The sequence below is a fragment of the Schistocerca nitens genome, chromosome 6 (genome assembly GCF_023898315.1).
Source record: "Schistocerca nitens isolate TAMUIC-IGC-003100 chromosome 6, iqSchNite1.1, whole genome shotgun sequence".
Lineage (NCBI taxonomy): Eukaryota > Metazoa > Arthropoda > Insecta > Orthoptera > Acrididae > Schistocerca > Schistocerca nitens.
The window spans coordinates 164,926,333-164,938,384 of record NC_064619.1 but is presented as its reverse complement, the minus strand read 5'-3'; positions in this window follow the sequence as shown (position 1 = coordinate 164,938,384).

The following is a 12,052-nucleotide window of genomic DNA, read 5'->3' as shown; positions in this document are numbered from 1 at the left end:
AGTAAAAATTGTCTCAAGAGCTAAATGGCCTTTCTTCATATCATTATCTAGCTGTTCATTCAATTGGGAGGCCACATGTCGGTTAGTGACAGAATTTAATTTCAGAACACCTTCTTTATGTGTAAACGTATTTTCATGAAGACGGAATTTTCCCAAAGCATTTTTCCAGTTAGAAAACACTATGGAAGTAAATGCATCTTCTTTTTTTGAAGAAAATTGTAATAGATTTTTAGCATCTGCCTCTTCGCAGGTTTTGCAAAAAAAGTTTTTGGTAGATGCTTCATATTCTAACCATGTACATTTGATCAACCAAGACTTCTGAAATGATCTTCCCTTACCAGATTGTCAATGTTTCAGCTGTGAACAGTTCTTGCCTGTAGATGATGAAGCAATTAACAACACAACAATTGTTGGAGGTTGACTTGCAGTATCAACAACTTCCAAGCGTGCCTTTTTGGTAACAGATTTATTCATTGCAAACTTAATTCACAGTACACTAAGAGACTAAAGTAAACACATAAGATATAGTCATATAAAATAGTACCCTAGACACTTAATTTGGAACACTAAACATGTCTGCAGCATGCACTGAATGAAAATATCCACACTGAATGACTGCGACAGCAGGGTGGGCTTTATATAGCCATGGATCATAATGTCTCGAAATGTCAAGGTGACTCGAGGCAGAGGGTTCCAGGTGTTTCTGCTCCAGTCCTTTGGATGTTGCCGCACCCACAGTGCTGGCCTGCCGGCACCAGACTTTACCCGAAGGTTCGCGCACTGGGACAAATTCTAACCATCGTAACACTATCATGATTCACACCACTCATTTTTAGTTAACCTGCTTACTACTGCAATAATTAATTGTTTTAACTCATTACTGAATGTATTTTAAAAGACAACTATCATCAAACAAGGAAAATAATAAATTCCAATTAAATTTTGTGATTTTACAAAGCCCCACATATGAATTTTTGAGGGGGCTCAGGCCCCCCAGGCCCCATGGAGTCAGCGCCTGTGACAATAGCTAACATTTGTCAGTGCTGTTCTTCTGTAAGGCCACATTCTATAGCCAGGTCGATATCATAAGGGGCTGTCAAATGAAAATGAGACAGATGGAAAAAAAGCTGTTAATACATTTATACCACTGTGAGATGAGATATTCAATGCCTTCATGGAATTTTTTTGTAGTTGTTTACAGGGCCGTGATTGTATTCCATCATGCACATCTTCGTCTGAAGCAAACCGATAGCCTCTAACGTCTTTCTTCAGGGCTCCAAAAATTTGGATATTACACAGGAAGAGATTGGAACTGTATGGAGGATGTGAAAGGACTTCCCAGCAAAACTTCTGTGGCCTGCTCAAAACATGTGGGTGGGACCACATAATTCCAAGGTTCTTTTGACTGTGCTTCAGATGTTCCCTGGGAAACACAATGGGATAAACATGCTAACAATTGTGGTGATTACTTCTGAAGTTAAAAGAAGGTGGCATTTTCCCCTTTTGCTGTGTTAATTTTATTTCTTCATCAATTAGTTTCAGCCTTCTAAGGTATTCTCAAGTGTTTTTTATGGTTCTGCAGTAGAAAACTGTGCATTACATACTGAGATATCAACATCTTTAAATTTGTGTTTTCTACTCATTTTGGCTTATAGCCAATGCCTTGTTAATTTGACAGCTTGTCAAGCTGTTGGGAACATGTAACTAACTAACTAACTAACTAACAGAGAGTATACCTTGAACCCTGGCATCTTACTTAGCTCGCATTTAACATAAATCTCTCACTCGGTGCAAAGTCCCAAGTAACTAGAAAAAAGTGCAGGCGACTGCTGTGTATAAGAAGGGAAAAGAATGGAACCGCATAATTACAGACCAATATCCTTAATGTCAGTCTGCTGCAGAATTCTTTAACACATTCTGAGTCTGAGTGTAATAAATTCCCTTGATACAGAATAGCTCCTGTTCAAAAATCAGCAAGGATTTAGAAAGCATCACTTGTGTGAAACTCAACTTGCTCTTTTTCGCACATGATACTCTGTAAACTACAGATGAAGGGCAATAGGCAGTTTCCAAATTCCTAGATTTCTAGAAATCAGTCAACACAGTGGCCCCTCCAGACTGTTGATAAAGGTCAGAATGTACGGATTAGGTTCCCAGATATGTGTGTAGCTTGAAGACTGCATCAGAGACAAGTGTATCATCAGGAGTGCCTCAGGAAAATGTGATAGGACCTCTCACTTATGTATTCATAAATGATCAGACATAAGAATGAACACCAATCTGCAACTGTTTATTAATGATTGTGTAGTGTATGGGAAAGTGTTGACATTGAGTGACTGTAGGATGAACAGGATGACTTAGACAGAATTTCTATTTGTTGTGATGAGTGGTAACTGGCTCTACATGCACAAAAATGTAAGTTAATGTATACAAGTAGGGGAAAAAACATCTGTAATGTTCAGATACATCGCTAGTGGTGTCCTGCTTTTCACCATCATGTTGATTAAATATCTAGGCATAATGTTGCAAAGCAATATGAAACAGAATGAACGCATAAGGAAGGTAGTAGGGAAGGCAAACAGTCAACTAGGGTTTTTTGCGAGAGTTTTTTTTTAGGAAAGTGTGGCTCATCTGTAAAGGAGACCACATATTGAACAATAGTGTGACCCATTCTTAAGTACTGCTTGAGTGTTTGGGATCCCCACCAGGTCAGATGAAAGGAAGACATCAGAGCAATTCAGAGACATACTGCTAAATTTGATACCAGAAAGTTTCTTCGACAAGCAAGTATTACAGAGATGCTTTGCGAACTCAGTTGGGAGTCTCCAGAGGGAAGACAACATTCTTTTCATGAAACACTATTGAGAAAATTTAGTGAAATGGCACTTGAGGCCAACTGCAGAACATTTCTCATGTCACCATTGTACATTTCACATAAGGACCATAAACACAAGATAAATTAGGGCTCTTATGGACAATCGTTTTTCCCTCACTCCATCTGAGATTGGAAAAGGAAAGAAAATGATTGACAGTGGTAAAAGGTACCCTCCACTATGCACTGTATGATGGCAAGCAGAGTATGTATGTAGAGGTAGATAAAACATATTGGAGTGCTATCATCCATCTTCCAGGTCTCTGTTCTTCTGATACTTGGTGGAGGAGTTGGTTGTACCTGCATTGTCAGATGCTGTGTTGTCGTTTGACAGTAGCGAGACTCTGTTCTCCATGACGTGCTCAGATGTTGATGGAGACTCATGCTAAAGATTGATACATCTCTTCTTCAACATTCTTTTTACCTCCTGATGTATAGGGTCACCATTCATGGATGTTACCTCCTGTGTGCACAGTCCGACATTTCTGACTGCTTATCTCTTCTCTTACTACATAACACATGATAATATTATGAAAAAGATAGATTGCTACTTACGATGTAGCAGAGTGCTGAGTCACAGATAAGCACAATAAAAAAGACTGTCAAACAAGTAAGCTTTTGGCCAAACAGGCCTTCATCAGAATTAGACAAAACACACACACACAAGTGCGCGCATTCACACGGAAACGCAAGTCACACACATGATCAAACCAGACACTGTGGACATGTGTGTGTGAGTTGCATTTGCATAAGTGTGTGTGTGGGGGGGGGGGGGGGCTTACACGCGTGCACATGTAGTGTTTCATCTCCTTCCGATGAAGGCCTTTTAGGCTGAAATGTTTGACAGTATTTTTGTTATCTATCCTTTAAATAGTATTATCATTATTCCATCCTGGATTTTCCATTGTTTGATGATATGAGAAAGATGAGGTCATGGTGGTATTCCACATTTGCCATAGGGACTACATTTGGGAGCTGATCCTAACTCTTTTCTGTTTCAATTCCTCAGTCTGCTGGTACCACTTGAGGAATTCTTTTGCTGTTGTGACATCCTTTACCATAAGAGACTCCTTCATCAAGTGTGAGATTTTGTCAGCTTCTCTCATTGACAATGTGGTATATTGCCAAAACATTCTGTATGTAAGACTGTGTCATTTCCCCATGATGATGGGCCTTGTCCTTTAACTATTATTCCACTAAAGCCTTGCTGCTGACTGTCACCAAATGTTTTCGTCAGCTCAGTCTGGAATCTGTCGCAGCTATCAAGCTTCTCTTCATTGTTCTCTGACCACTACTGACCTGTGCTGGCCACTTAAAAGTACACATTTGTCAAACACATCTCATCCTGTAACGCCAGAAATGCATATCCTCCTATTTCCATCTATTGTACTATAATTTTTTTTCCTTGTTTTGTTACCTCAAGATATGACATTTCTGTCTCTTTATATATTGTAATTGTTTTACTGTTTGTATATATATATTTATGCATTTATGTTGGTTTGTTTTGTGAATATTATTTGTATTTATACGCTGGGTCTGGCCTAGGGAAAACTATGCTATCGAACGAATACATCGATAGGTCGTGTGGAGAACCAAAGTGTTGAGGATCTTTGGTAGTGTTAACTCTGCCGCGTGGAGCGCGGGCAGAGCGGGGGGAGTCTGGCTGGGGTAGTGCAGTGGAGCAGGTGTGTTGTGTGACGCTCCCGCGAGTTGCCGCGCTTTTGGGGTTTGGCAGCATGCAATTGCGCTCGACTTGCGATGATAGTTTCTGACACGGTGTCGCGGACGGGAAGCATTATCTGGTGCACATCAAGAGCCCGTTTTGCCTGGTGACCGAGTCGAGAAGAAGGCGCGCCAACATCCAGCTTCTGCAACAGCGACGGCCGACAATGAGTGACTGTCGCCACCTCCTCGACCGACGACTTCAAACCTTCAATCAACCAGCAAGGAAGACTAGAAGCACGTAAAGTTTTAGAACTGTATGGCAGACCTCAGCTTTTTGAACTGTTCCATTTGCCTCACAAAATTACAGCAACTTAGCATGAACCTTTGTTGCTCATTGTCCCAATTGCATTACCAAGCAGGGTCCCTTCCTTTTCCGAAATGAACCCGAGTGTCGTTGAAATTCAGATGCCAGCATTAAAGTACAATCATTCCATTTCACTACTTTAATTTCAAAGTTCAGTTTAAGTATTCATAGCTGGCTACAATATTTAGATTACACAAGCACAAATTAAGAGTGCGAGTTTTGTTACCGTATTTTAGCTTACCTGTGACTGCAGCTCAGCTTGGTACGTACTAAATTTTACTATTGTTAATTGTTCAGAATCATTTAATTCAAGTTCAGAGTTAAATCTCTTATTTCTAAATTGCGTAGATTCAAGTAGCTTTTGAAATGATTGTTGAGGTAGTCCAAGACTAACCGTATTTTACTGAATTTTGATGTGCTTCAGAAAGAAAGCACACTATTAATTTCAGTCAGTAAATTAACTTTCAGTTTTCTGGTTTTATTAATTCTTTTGCTAAATTAAGTCAGAGTGCAGCGAAATTTATTACTTCTGACAAACTTTCAGTTTTCACACTACACGTGTCAACCTTCAGTTGCCACGCTTCTAGTGCTAATTATATGTGTAATTACCTTTCTTTTTCAGTTACTATAGTAATTGTCCTTAGGACTGGTGACCGTAATTTTCCCCAAATCTCAAATATCTAATTATCGCTAGTTAATTGTTAACGTGACGGCCACACATTTACTTTCTTTATTAACTTTACCCCTTTTCAAAATTAATTTCCACCAGTTTCATTTGCATTTTTCCTTTCATTTAGATGTAACCCTTTCCTCCCTCTTTACCGACAGATTAACTATGGTGACGATTGCTTTTCCCAAATTTCCATTAGGTACACACGGTTTAATTTTTCACTGTCATTAAGGTCGATAAGTGAGGGGGAGGTTACAATCCCACCTGTTGTATTTGGTGACTCAGTCGAATTCATTCAGCCATTTCATTGGGTCCTGACCATTGTCTCCAAAAAAACATTAAAAAATGATTGATGTCTGGTGTACAGCTGACTTACTGCTTTTTTGGAATTCATTGATCTCGTGAATATGCGGACTTTGGAAAAAATGTACTGCTTGTATTCTGGTTCCTGGTCATGTAGTGCTTTTACATTGCCTAATTGGAACCATGGTGATGATGGTTTGAAGTACTCGACGTAACTACCAACGGTACATCATAACCATAATCAAGTCCAGATCTGAAAGTTGGGTCATCAATGAAGTATAACACTTGGCATGAAGTCACATTTATTATGGATCCCAATGTACAGACAGAACAGAACTGCTTCCTGGATAAGAGTGCTGGTATATTTATATCAGAGCACTGAGTACTCTAGATTTTGCAAACAATTACAAACATAGCACACCAGCCAGCAACACCAACTGCTACCCCACACTGCTTGCAGTGCAGCTCATGACAATATATGAAGCAAAAGCAGTTTGAGACTGACATAACAGTATATAGAAGCAATCAACAAACAGAAACTTACTGCCAGATTAAAACTGTGTGCCAAACTGAGACTCGAACTTGGGACCATTGCCTTTTGCAGGCAAGTGCTCTACCAACTGAGCTACCCATGCATGACTCACGACCTGTTCTCACAGCTGTACTTCCGCCAGTACCTCATCTCCTATCTTCCAAACTTCACAGCTCCTCTCCTGTGAAACTTGCAGAAGTAGCACTCCCGGAAGAAAGGATATTGTGGAGACATGGCTTTGCACACAGTTTTAATCTGCCAGGAAATGAAATGAAATTAGCGTATGGCATCATCAGCTGGGAGGCCCCACCCAGGAAGTTCAGCTGCCAAGTGCAAGTCTTATTTCAGTCGACGCCATATTGGGCGACTTGTGCGCTGTGATGAGGATGAAATGATGATGAGGACAACACAACAACCAGTCCACAGCGGAGAAAATCTCCAACCCGGCCGGGAATTGAACCCGGGCCCATTGCATGGGAGGCAAGTAGGTTACCACCCAGCTAAGCAGGTGGACAATCTGCCAGGAAGTTTCATATCAGCACACACTACACTGCAGACTGAAAATTTCATTCTGGAATCAACAAACTACTTGCACCTAAAAATCTGAGAGTGTTACAGTCATTTTTCAGCAAAGTCAATTATTAAGGAAAGTTTTTGACCAAAATGACTCTTACATCCCAAAGAAAGAAAAATGTCAATTTCAATAGTTCCCTGAATGGTAGGAAGCATTTCTGATGTTGAAAGATGACTGAAATCAGTCCTCAGTCTACACATTTAATTCAAAGAAACATTTGGTATAGGCAACAGGTTGTGACCGTACAGGTTGTGTGGGAATGTGCATATGGTGTGAAAGATGAAATAAAATACAATCTCTCTCATAAACTCCTCAAAAATGAAAGTTCTAAACTGCTCACAAGTTTTGTACCAACTCTGAGCCCCCACATACTACTGCACAAAAAGATTTACCCACACATTACACAGCACAAACACTTCAATGGCCCCCATAAATGTGGTTGGATTTACAAGTCCGGCTACATTTCATCTATGGGGCACCAACTCACATTTGTTTCAGTGCACCCAATGTTCCACAAAAGTATTTAATATAAATGCAGGCAGGGTTTGCTATGCAAAAATCACATATGCACTCAAGCATTTTTTAGAGTTTCACAAATTAGAGTTTATTTCCAATAAGAACAAAAAAATGAAAGTCACACCTCCTAATATCTTGGAAGCAGTTGAATAAACCACGATTAATTGTGTGAGTTATCTTCAGAAAACTGTTAAAGTTCTACAGTATGTCAAATTATAAATTCCACAATGGATACACACTGAAACCTCTTAAGTGCAGCTTGTATCACACACAACAGGAAAAGTAACAAGTTCATCAGATGCTGAAAATTATCTAAGTTCAAAAGTAGAAACTCTGAATAATTCATACATGCAACCTAGCAACCATTGCACTGTTCCTCATATAAAACTTTCTCCTAACACAGACTAACAAAGTCTGACCACCTCAAACAGCATCCAAACCTAGACTCCTCTCCACATTACCACAGTTCAGCCAGAAAAACTTGGTCAAGCACCAGTGAAGTCAATTAAACTGCGGAGATTGACAATAGCTGAAATTCTTAATTTTAAATTTTTATAAACATGTGATACATCAAATCACATGGAAATTTTCCAAGAAATATTATGCTGTTATCAGTTTTCTTTTATCTCTCATAGTTTGTTTATACGCAATAACTTCTATGGTTTTCCTCCATTTTTGAATTTATTGGTGTGAAAGTATGTACATAAAGTCCGGGAACACTTTTGATTATTTTTTGCACAAGAACTAAACATTGTACAGATGTCATACATATTGCATTTTGAAGAAAAACTCTGACATTTTTTTACAAACATTCAATTTTTGAACAATGAGTGACACTGCAGACGTCAATATGGTTATTGATTTCTTGCCATACCCATCCCAGCATGGCATCATCGACTGTGGCAGTCACTTCCTGTATTCTCTCCCAGAGCTCTACTACATCGTGTGGTACAGGCAGTATGTACACCAGATCTTTAATGTGTCCCCACAGAAAAAAGTCACGTGGAGTGAGGTCTGATAATTGGGGAGGCCATTTCATGAAAAAGCTGCCCCTTCTGTAGCATGGCTGATCCATCGATGTGGCAGCTCCAGTTTGAATGGTTTCATGGACAGCTTCTGTCACAGAACTTCTACACTGTCATTAGAGTCATTTCAAGTTCCGGGAAGCACAATGTACCGATTTCTTTGGACTCCTTATGAATGTCTCTTGTGCGCGTGCCACATTCACTTCACTCACACTGTAACATCAGCTTCTCTTTGCCGGGCACAGGAAACCCGTCATAATGAATTTGTTGTGCCAGTGGTAAAAAGCCTTCCTTGTTGGTGGCTTCTTACTGTACTTGGTTCTAAACATCTGTTGAACAGCTGTAGCACACTTGTTTTTGTCGAACTCCGACACACAGAAAGCTCGCTCCGCACCTGAACTTGCCACGTTTCAACTAGCACTGACTATCAGCAAATTACCAAACTATGCTGTAGCGGTGTACATAAAAAAAACTTTCAGGGTTTCCCTTCAAAATGACATATGTATGATATCTTTACAATGTTCGGTTCTTGTGCAATAACTAATTGAAACTGTTCCTGGACTTTATGTACACCCTGTACATTAGATAAGTTCCTATATATCTAAAGTTTACAGTATTGCCACTACTTTTAATATTTCTCTATTTATGTGCTAAGAAAAGTTGTTTTTAAATGTGCAAAATTCATTTTTTGGCCTCTCATTTATATACGGGAATAATTTCAGAAAATCTACTATCACAGTCCTGTACAGTTCTATGAGATATATCCATAGACACCTCATTTGTAGCAATCAGATAAAGTGCTGCCAAGATATTCACTTTTACAATTCAGGAATTGTTTACAACTTTTAACTCACAATAATTTATAAACTAAAGTGGACATCGAAAGCATGTCTTCACACATAATCTTCATCTTTTCCATTTCAGATGAGTCTTCTGACTCTTCAGTGACACATATGGATCAATATTTATTAATTTTGCACTGGACACAAAAAGCGACCATGAGAAACAAGCAGCCATTCTGCTGTCCAACAGAAGGGTTTTCCCTGTCAAGCAGCCACTTTAGCAGCTGGTGGAAGTCCAAAGACAATCCCATCTATGAAGCATAGTGTGAAACTGGCCCTCCATTTGCTCCTGTCAAACTGATTTCAGTTGTCAACACAAGTATGACGCGATCTTAGCCGCCACATGTGTGTCTGCACTCGCATGTTAGTAGTTCAATAAAGCTGGGTTCAAATTTGCAACAAAAGTGTCACCACAGCTAGTGGCATACTGCAGTTGCATCTGGGAGCTCCCATTTTTTAGTGGCACAGCTTAAGAGAAGTAGCATTTGTCATGCCACACGAAGTTAAACTTGGTTGTACTTTGTTGCACCACTTTTCTTCCACCACTGCAATCTGGTGGGAGTATTTCAAAACAAGAGCATTCTGTTGTCGTTATCATGGCATAATTGCTGCTGTACTTCATTCAGTTTCAATGTGTTTGCATTTTTTTACTAAAAACGTTAAAACATTGGTTGGCAGGTACTCTTTCATGGCTTCTGGAGCTACAAGAACAGCAACCTATGTTTGAGTTTCTGCAGCAGGTGTGTGTGTGGCAATATTTGCAAACCATAAACATTTCCCACAATCTTAAATGATTTTTGGATGAATAAATAAATATACTTAGTATATGTAACCAAAAAAGTGAGTCGTGCAAACTTCATGATTCATGAGACCAATCATTGTATAAATTGTGGATTATATGTAGGAAATAGCTCCCAAGTGTGATGTGCCAGCTGTAAACTAAAAATTAGTTATTCAAAATGCCTATATCAATGAATACAATAAAATTCTAAAATCTTGGAAGAGTGGCATGTCTGCAGATAATATTTAGATGCCAGCTCTTGGTATGTTTGCCACTGCAGGCAGTATTTTCATCTCCGAGTGTTATTTCTGTTATAAAAATGTTTGTGGTCACTCACTTATCTCTGTGTGAAATCTGTTTTTGGATCCAACATTTAGGTTTCGTCTTCCCTGTATGTAACTCTTGTCACAGCTCTAATGCTATAACCTGCACTTTAATTCATTCTCGCCCATGTGACTTTAACTGGTGCAATACTGGAAACTGTACAACTATCGAGAATTTTTGGCATCCTGTGTGAACGGTAGCTCACAATGCCACTACAAAAAGCCACAAGCTGTGGCACCACATTAGCTGCATGTGTGAACCCAGCTTAAAGTGTCACTTCCCTTTACCATAGGCTGTCGCGTTACGAGGTTCATACTACCATGGCATAGCAGCAGCTTTTTCGCACACAAATGAGGATAGCTCATAACAAACAATAGCATAGGTATGAGAAACGTTAACATCTACCCAAATCAGTTATTATAAAATTGAAAAATAGGCTTTAGCCACTGTTGCGGCATGAGAAAATTCAAGATTTCCTTATATGGTATGGATTTCACTCTGTATGGCCCAGGCACCTGTCTGACAGAGAAAATGGCAAAGTGTTCAAGAAAATGAATCTCTAAGAAATTTCCAGTATTTAGTTAATTATTGCCCCACAGGGAAAAACTCCAACACTGATGATTTACCAGGCATACAATTAGCTCAGATATTGATTTAAAGTCTAAAGAACCTTACTGATTTCAGCTAGACTTAAAATTACTGCTGTTACTGGACAATTTTCTTCTGACATCAAAATAAGAGGTGACCACAGCTACCGAGATCGTCACCTACAAACACTGAGAGTGGCTAAATGATCTTCCTACAAATGCCCAATCTTCTCTATGAACATTCTACCATTGTCTCGATAAGTTGTGCAACACCCTCATGCTGGGTACTAAATCAAGAGACTGAGCATTGATCATCCCACTGCCCCCACACCTCCCAGCAGCTGCTTCTGTGGTTGCATTAGGCATGGTATGAACGATTAACTGAGGCTGGTATCAGGTATATTTTCCTGGACATCAACCCAGAGATTCAAAATATGGTCTGTGCATGTGCAGCCTGTGTGCAAACCAAGCTGTTTGTGTTGCTCCATAACCAACCAAATCAACCCTGCATCACCCATGGTAAGTTAGTTATTTGCATGGTACTGAAGCCGTGATGATGTGGAATGTGTCAAGTGCACAAGAAATGCACATATGAAACAAGATTTTTTAATATACAGTGTTAAAGATTAATATTTCTATTATTTACTCCATTCCCTTAAATGGCACAACATGCATATACTGTATTTATAGATTTCTTTATTCCTATTCAAGAATTCATCTATGGTATACAAGGAGTTGTCAAGAATATATGATTTCAATTTATTTTTGAAGCTATTACTACTGTCTGTCAGTCATTTTATTTCATCTGGTAATTTGTCAAAAAATTTTATAGCAGCAAATTTTACCCCTTTCTGTGCCAAAGATAGGCTGAGTAAAGGGTAGTGTAAGTCTTTCTTTTTTCTTTTATTATAATCATGAATGTCACTGTTGTTTTTAAACTGGCCCATGTTGTTGAAAACAAATTTCATTAGTGAGTAAATGTACTGTGAGGCTGTTG